The sequence below is a fragment of the Mya arenaria genome, chromosome 9 (assembly GCF_026914265.1).
Source record: "Mya arenaria isolate MELC-2E11 chromosome 9, ASM2691426v1".
NCBI classification, from domain to species: Eukaryota; Metazoa; Mollusca; class Bivalvia; order Myida; family Myidae; genus Mya; species Mya arenaria.
Genome location: NC_069130.1, coordinates 32,740,636 through 32,750,316, shown reverse-complemented (window position 1 = coordinate 32,750,316; position 9,681 = coordinate 32,740,636).

Sequence of the window (9,681 nt, the reverse complement as noted above, 5' to 3'; positions counted from 1 at the left end):
TGCGCGCCTATTATGGAATGGGAATTTTTTTTAGTTAGTGGTAGTAGCGGTTTTTAAGTTGGTTTACAGTTGGGTTTTACTATTATTTTATAATGATTAAAAAATGCAAATGGGTGGCGATTGCATGAGTGTTAAAAATGCTTTTTATGGTTGAATAGATAGTCTTCAATTTTCCTTCAAAGCATTATTTCGGAAGAACGACAAATAAGTTTAATAACTGTTCCCGATTCGTTTATGTTTTCCGATTGGTTATCTGAAATATCATGTGCCGGAAATGTAAAATGTGTGGACCGGTAATTATGTGAATGGGAATAATTATGTTTTATGTTGTTTTGTTATGTTTACTGCATTGAAAAACCATGAGGTAATCTTTTTTCTTTAATCTAATCAATATTGGAATTAAATGTTCACCTAACTTTATTTGTTAATGTGTTGAAGGTGACATTAGTAAAATTTTATTACGATTGTCCCCGAGTTGTAACACATACCGGATGTTGCTATTTTTAGAACCAGAAGGTATTTCCCCGCTATTCATAGGTCAATAATGGAATTTTTACATCGTAGTAGTTGGAAACTCGGGTGATGATTTTATCATGAATATACGTTTAAAATAAGTAAACACTAAAAGTGCACACTGACAGTTGATTACGATACACCTAACAATTTGAGTCATTACAGTAAAACATGGATTATAAGTGAATTATACGCGTAAGACAAGATTTTCTGTCGAAAAAACGAATGTCAACAATCGGCATGGAACTGGGATATTCGTATCAAAGGGCTATGTATGTAAGTATCTTTGAGTAGTTTTGTACGTTGATGTGTTCAAAAATGTTTGTTTTTTAATTTATCTTTGGAATTCTGAAATCATTTTTATTTGCTAAATGTTAAGACAGCGTGTTAATATTTTTACATACATGTACTATAATTATATATTATTATAAATATACATGCTACATCTACTTATGCACCAGTCAATTGTAACCACGCCCCCCCCCCCCCCCAGGTCAGGGGAATAGCCGGGACTTTGACTTTCGGTCCAGCCAACCCCAGGTAAAATCCTCGTCCTGCAAGGTCGAACTGATGGTCAAATCCCTGCCATATGCCCCCGCACCCCAGGGAGCCTAGGTAAGGCATATTCCCCGCTATATTTTGCTCGAAGACAAAACCACCGCATTCACACGGCACTGCAGGGCCACCTGAAAGGTAAAACACAGCCCGTTTCCCTGGCTATCCCCGGCATAACCCCGGACCTGGGGGCCATGGTTACAATTGACTGGTGCATTATGTACATGTTTCATATTTTTAAATGTACTTATGCACATTATTTATGTATATGATATGAGTATGTAATCTTTTATTTGATTGTTTTATCTTAGAAAAATATTAGACTTAGAATTTTGTTTAAAAATGATGTGTTTTGGTATGTAACCTATTTTAACATACCATAATACATTAACATACCCATTATTTGTTTACAAACTGCACATTTTCAAAATAAACCTGTAAGAAAAGACGTACATGGTTTCGGGCTGGAAGCCACGACAGCTTTGACACTAGCGACATTCATTTGCTTGGTGTAGGTCTCGTTAAAACCCCGTACTGTTGTGAATCATTATCAACCATATGCACAACAACTACACATTTGTGCCTACCAACCCTTACTCTTGGCTAAAACAGATATTAGTGCAGAATGTATAATTGATACATGTGCATTTGTCTTTCACAGTTGTAGTTTCTGCCGGTTGATAATCAGAAGTCTAATTTCTTTCAGGTAGGAAAATGACTGAATATTACTAAGTCAACAAATTGGGGTTATGAAGAATTCCAGCCTGCATTAAATACTATGTTGGATCATTGAGACAGCTTTGACATCCATGTCATCCACAAGGCAGTCACATCTGATAGAGATGATGTGAGTATTTCATATAAAACATATTTGAGTTGGTGTTTGTTGTTTTATAAACTCACTGTATTCAATAATAAAGTTGTGGTGGTGGTGGTGGTGGTGGTGGTGGTGGTGATGATGATGATGATGATGATGATGATGATGATGATGATGATGATGATGATGATGATGATGAATTTTATTGATAAATTTAGGAATTTTCTTTATATATTATCTACATGTATGTATCAGCTTGTTGTTGTTGTTTTTTTAAATAATGTCGAGAAATATTAAACTGTTTATTTTATTTTGTATATGTATGGCAGTATTTTTATCTATACTAATAAGTTAGAAAGGCCTTTAAAGTACTTTTTTTTTCCTTTACAGCACTAAACATTCTAGATGGGTAAAGAACCTGAAGGGGCATAAAAACCAAATCAGCATTGATTCAGCATTGAGTAATTATCATCTGTGCACACACTACAAGTACAAACGCATGGGAATAGACCAAACTTCAAATGTTGAAGAGTGAAGACTTATTGTGAAAAATTCTAAATGTAAGAATACCATTGACAAAATAAAACAAATAGACATCGATTACCTACAGAGACTGTTTACATGTTATAATATTAAAAAGACAAATTAGTTGAGAACTTTCACTCTGACATTTTTGGAGGGGCATTACCGCCTACATGTACATAGTGTTCTTGTTTCTTTACATATTTTAATTTGAATGTACATTCATTGTTTTTGTTAGTATCATACGTAAAATTAATTTATTTAATTGATTACATTTTATGAATAAGTCCAATAAAGCTTTATCAATTTTTACAAGAAAAGGGTTGATTTTTAAGCATTTTATTAGCTATAAAAATGTATGGTTACATTACAATATGTATATTTTCTTTAAAATTGAACGGTAAACTATCATAAATTGTCTTTTAAATTGTTCATTAGACATCATAGAAAAATATTTAAAGAGATTTCAGCAGGTTGTCTTATTATTGATTATTTTTTAAGAATTTATAAAACTGCTTTATATTTTCAAACATTGAAATACTGCTCTGTTCAGAAGACTCACAAGATCAATCAAAATGATTTTTTGCATGTGTATAAATAATGCTGTTCGGTTGAACTTATGTTTTCTGTTAACTGAAGTTTATTTCACCAGAAACTGTTGTGTTTATTTCATAAGCTCTGATAATGTGAAACAAGATTCAAATATAGACAAAATATTTACTTATCGCTCTTTGTAGCCCTTGGAGTTTGGGGTTGGGTGTAATGAAAATTAAATAACTTTTTTAATTCACGGTAAAATATCAAAATTTGGATAAAAGTCCCATAGTGTACATTGATAATAACTATGTTGTCGGTGAAAGCTTTTATTAAAGTGTGTATTACTTAAATACCTTAATTCAATTTAAATAATTATGGCCTTTAATGATTTTTGTTTTCATATAGATTTCCTGTTATATTGAGCTTTGTCATTTTTTTTTGTTGTTTTGTATTATGTACAATTACTACTTCTATTTCCTAACTTCAATTTTTTGTCTCATTTGTCATATTGAATTGGTGCATATTTTATACAAATTGAAAAAACGCACACTATTTTTAAAGATGCACTCTTACTCCCAAACAAGACTTATCACAATTAATATTATTGTTTTGATTTTTCAAAATGGGTTAATAGATGTCAACAACAATGTTTCTAATGAAGGATTTTGAGTTCAATTTGCTAATAAGAATGAACATAAAACATGGTATTTCTGCCTTGTGATACTATAGTAGACCACAGTAAATCTTTTAGCAATCACCAATCATTTAATGTTTGTCATGCTTTCTGCGATTAAAAACCGGGTTACAAGCTTGTTATAAATCAGTAAACAATATTTCAGTAAATGCATTATTTAGTAAGTAGTTATTGTTTAATCAGTCAATTTGATGTGTGTTATAAATACAATTATATGCAGGCGGCCTTCCATTAAAGGAAGTTTGGAAGTATATTACTCCTTAGAAATGGGTTAAAACTTTCAAAATTGTCTTCTAGGAAGTACAAAAACTTCCATAAGTTTGAAGAAAACCACCAAAGTAGAAAGCTTGGAAGTTCAAAATATTCAAACCTTGTGTCAATATTACTTTTATGGTCACAATTTCAATCAGTCTTAAGTTAAAATGATTTATTATAATATAAGTCTTTGAATTTGGCAAGTTAAAGTTACAAATTACTTGATTTTTAACATTCTAATTGAAAAATAGTGGAAAAAGATATTGTATTCGGAAGATTTTAACTTCCACATTTCAGTGTAAAACTTCCAAAATTGATGGACAGGAAGTTTATACTTCCTGTTTCAAATTCTTAATGGAAGCCCTGTTATATGTATTGATTTCAAATAAGAGTTTCACTTTAAAGATGCACATTTAAAGATAATGAACAGACACACAAAAACTAGACACATTTGATACTAATTGTATGAATTATTATTGTTTAGGTGACCTCTGATTTGTTTTTGGAGATATTCATAAATGGGTGTTATTCTTTGTTGTCTTCAGTTTCTTATACATTTAAGGATTTTTATAATTGCTTTTCTGGTATATAATAATTTAATGCAAATGAAAACACACTTTAAAGTAGACACATTTGATACTAATTATATAAATGATTACTGTTTACATGTACTCTGCTTTGTTATGAAGATATTCATAAAGGGGTGTTCTTCATGTTATTATACATTTTGGACTTGATTTAGTATTGCTTTTCTGGTATATATTAATTTAATGCACAAAGAAATTATTTTAACTGTTCAATATCACTTTCACACATTGTTTTCTATTATTTTGTGCATATTTGGCCTATTTATGCTTATATGTGCATTGTTGTATTTCAAATCCTTTGTGAAAAATAGAAACAGTATTATTTCTTTCATGCATAGTCTGATACTTATTCAGTTTGTATGCATTATTTTTATCATATTTGAAAAAATTGCCATTGTCCTATAAGACACATGCTATTTTTGTGTTAATATCACTATCAACTAAAAACATCCATTTTCAACTCTTCTTTACCATGTAAATGGAGAAGTTAACTTTATAACTCCATTGACCAGTTTTTTATGCAATTTGTCAAATTTCATATATTTTAGTAATATTAAACAGCTAAAAACAAGGCATGTTATGTTATAAATGCATTTCATCTAGTAAACAATGTTCTCTTTTTATATAACAGTTCAATAATTATGTTCTATTTATGTTTGTAACTTTCATACGAAATGATAATGTTTATTAAAGTACTACAAAAATTGTTATTTCATGTCACTTCTTCATGATGAATTCCTCATATAATCAGGAAACTTTTTCTTCCATCAAGTTGTCATTCCAGCATGGTGACTTTGCCCCCTCCCCCTTAATGATTAGAACTGCAGTGTACAAGAACAATAACTCTATTTCAGCGAATTGCAAGAGTTAATCCCTTTGTTCTTTTTCCTGTTTGTAGCATAACAAGAAAACTACTTTTTGGAATTTCATTAAACATCATTCAATGGTAAAGCACAACAAGAGGAAGTGCAGTGCACAATGACTATAGCTGTATTTCAGCTAATTACAGAATTATTGCCCTTTGCCTCTTTTTCTTGACCAGAGCAATTACTTTCAAAATACTCATGGTATTGAAATAAAACTTGGTATATGGATAGGTGGCAATGACAAAAAGTACAGTGCACAAGCACCCTAATTCTGTCGTGTTCATTAATGTACCACACCCCTAATGAAATGTTCAACTTGAAACTCTTCAATTTCAATGCTTTAGCCTATGTTGTTAAGCAGAATACTACAAACATTTTGAGCATTTCATGGATGCGGTTAAATGCACCATATTATGCTTGTTGGCCTTGACATTCCTTGTTACATGACTTTATTGAGCCAATTGGGTATCTGTATTTTTCACGTGACACAACGATACAGCATCCTCCTCCATCTTTTTGCGGGGAAAGAAAGCGCGAAAACTCACTATGGTAAGAGGTGTTTTAGGACATTTTCACCAAGGGCAAACTTTGTTTCCTCCATACAATGGCATGCAATGTACCGCTATGGCTCTGGTTACATTATTGGCTTTTTTTAGTTACGAACACAACCACATGTCCTCATTAACGGTTGTCGATGTAGACTGTATACCGAATGAGGGAAATGTTTCATGAACATCAATAGATATATATTAATATTCAATAAAACCCATTCTGCCGCGTCTTTGATGCCTGACATCAACACTCGTCTTGTTATTGTTTTGGAATGCAGTAAAACTCTAGTAAACTCTGACAAATCAAGTGAATTAAACATTTCTAATTCCTCCCAAATGCAAAATGTGTTAAATTGTTTACATACATCGATCATAAAAAGCTGCTCATGTTCGGCCAATTATGTCGTTTGCAGGATAACTACTTAGCGAAAGTTATTTTTATCCATCGTCTTGTTCGCTTTTCAAACGGCGAACAACAGCGCCTTGGTTTTATACAAGATATTGTGAGAATTTTAAACAAGTACGTGCTGCATAATGTTTTAGAACAATTTCTTATTTGCGGGACATTTCCTTCAAAGTTGACCTGGAAACATAATATTATACTGAAGAGAAACGTGCTGATATATGTGAAAACATCATTGTTAAACACTCTGGTGCCTGATAATCCAAATATCATTGCGGATGGCCACTGTTCAAAATTCTGGACTGTTGCGAGAAACGAAAATAAAAGAACGATAATGTGCACCTCACTTCTTAAAGCTGCTGGACAGTTAATTTCAAAACACTTTGTAATGCGCTGCAGCCAATGCGGTTTGCTTACGGAGAATGCTACAGAATACGTACTATGTTTTTGCCCTGCTAATGAGGCTAAAAGAAAGCTAGTTTGGGATGCGTTATGTGATTTAAGTCAAACGCTGTTCTTACAAATATTAAACATCAATAGCAACGAACAGTGTCAGTTCATTTTTAAAATTTCTACTGACAACAACGGTAGAAGTCTTTGCCATTTGAACCTGGCAACTTCATTGTGCAGATTACTAAGTTAACGCTGTGTCAATATCATACTTATTAGCCTGAGCTTAAATGTCTTAATTTTCGATTATCGTTAAGACAACCTTCCCACTGGCTGTAATATAGAACTGCGGCTTATTACGATATTGCAGTATGTTATATATTAGTTTGAATTTGAATTAGTACCGTTATCTGTGATAGATGCCAAACTTGTGCAATACTGATACTATGAAGCTATCTGTGATAGATGCCAAACTGGTGCAATACTGATTCTATGAATATATCTGTGATAGATGCCAAACTGGTACAATACTGATTCTATGAAGCTATCTGTGATAGATGCCACACTGGTGCAATACTGATACTATGAAGCTATCTGTGATAGATGCCACACTGGTACACTACTGATTCTATGAAGCTATCTGTGATAGATGCCAAACTGGTGCAATACTGATACTATGAAGCTATCTGTGATAGATGCCAAACTGGTACAATACTGATTCTATGAAGCTATCTGTGATTGATGCCACACTGGTGCAATACTGATATTATGAAGCTATCTGTGATAGATGCCACACTGGTACAATACTGATACTATGAAGCTATCTGTGATAGATGCCACACTATGAAGTTATCTGTGATAGATGCCACACTGGTGCAATACTGATACTATGAAGCTATCTGGGATAGATGCCACACTGGTGCAATACTGATACTATGAAGCTATCTGTGATAGATGCCAAACTGGTGCAAAATTGATATTATGAAGCTATCTGTGATAGATGCCACACTATGAAGCTATCTGTGATATATGCCAAACTGGTGCAAAACTGATACTATGAAGCTATCTGTGATAGATGCCACACTATGAAGTTATCTGTGATAGATGACAAACTGGTGCAATATTGATAGCATGCAGCTATCTGTGATAGATGCCAAACTGGTGCAATACTGATATTATGAAGCTATCTGTGATAGATGCCAAACTGGTGCAATACTGATATAATGAAGCTATCTGTGATAGATGCCACATTGGTACAATACTAATACTATGAAGCTATCTGTGATAGATGCCACACTGGTGCAATACTGATACTATGAAGCTATCTGTGATAGATGCCACACACGTACAATACTGATACTATGAAGCTATCTGTGATATATGCCAAACTGGTGCAATACTGATAGTATGAAGCTATCTGTGATAGATGCCAAACTGGTGCAATACTGATATTATGAAGCTATCTGTGATAGATGCCATACTATGAAGTTATCTGTGATAGATGCCAAACTGGTGCAATACTGATACTATGAAGCTATCTGTGATAGATGCCAAACTGGTGCAATACTGATATCATGAAGCTATCTATGATAGATGCCAAACTGGTGCAATACTGATACTATGAAGTTATATGTGATAGATGCCACACTATGAAGTTATCTGTGATAGATGCCAAACTGGTGCAATACTGATACTATGAAGCTATCTGTGATAGATGTCAAACTGGTGCAATACTGATATTATGAAGCTATCTGTGACAGATGCCAAACTGGTGCAATACTGATACTATGAAGCTATCTGTGACAGATGCCAAACTGGTGCAATACTGATACTATGAAGCTATCTGTGATAGATGCCAAACTGGTGCAATACTGATACCATGAAGCTATCTGTGATAGATGCCACACTATGAAGTTATCTGTGATAGATGCCAAACTGGTGCAATACTGATATTATGAAGCTATCTGTGATAGATGCCAAACTGGTGCAATACTGATACTATGAAGCTGTCTGTGATAGATGCCAAACTGGTGCAATACTGATAGTATGAAGCTATCTGTGATAGATGCCAAACTGGTGCAATACTGATACTATGAAGCTATCTGTGATAGATGCCACACTATGAAGTTATCTGTGATAGATGCCAAACTGGTGCAATTCTGATACTATGAAGCTATCTGTGATAGATGCCAAACTGGTGCAATACTGATACTATGAAGCTATCTGTGATAGATGCCAAACTGGTGCAATACTGATACTATGAAGCTATCTGTGATAGATGCCAAACTGGTGCAATACTGATATTATGAAGCTATCTGTGATAGATGCCAAACTGGTGCAATACTGATACTATGAAGCTATCTGTGATAGATGCCAAACTGGTGCAATACTGATATCATGAAGCTATCTATGATAGATGCCAAACTGGTGCAATACTGATACTATGAAGTTATCTGTGATAGATGCCACACTATGAAGTTATCTGTGATAGATGCCAAACTGGTGCAATACTGATACTATGAAGCTATCTGGGATAGATGCCAAACTGGTGCAATACTGATACTATGAAGCTATCTGTGATAGATGCCAAACTGGTGCAATACTGATACTATGAAGCTATCTGTGATAGATGCCACACTGGTGCAATACTGATACTATGAAGCTATCTGTGATAGATGCCACACTATGAAGTTATCTGTGATAGATGCCACATTGGTGCAATACTGATATAATGAAGCTATCTGTGATAGATGCCAAACAGGTGCAATACTGATACTATGAAGCTATCTGTGATAGATGCCACACTGGTGCAATACTGATACTAGGAAGCTATCTGTGATAGATGCCAAACTGGTGCAATACTGATACTAGGAAGTTATCTGTGATAGATGCCAAACTGGTGCAATACTGATACTATGAAGCTATCTGTGATAGATGCCAAACTGGTGCAATACTGATACTAGGAAGCTATCTGTGATAGATGCCACACTA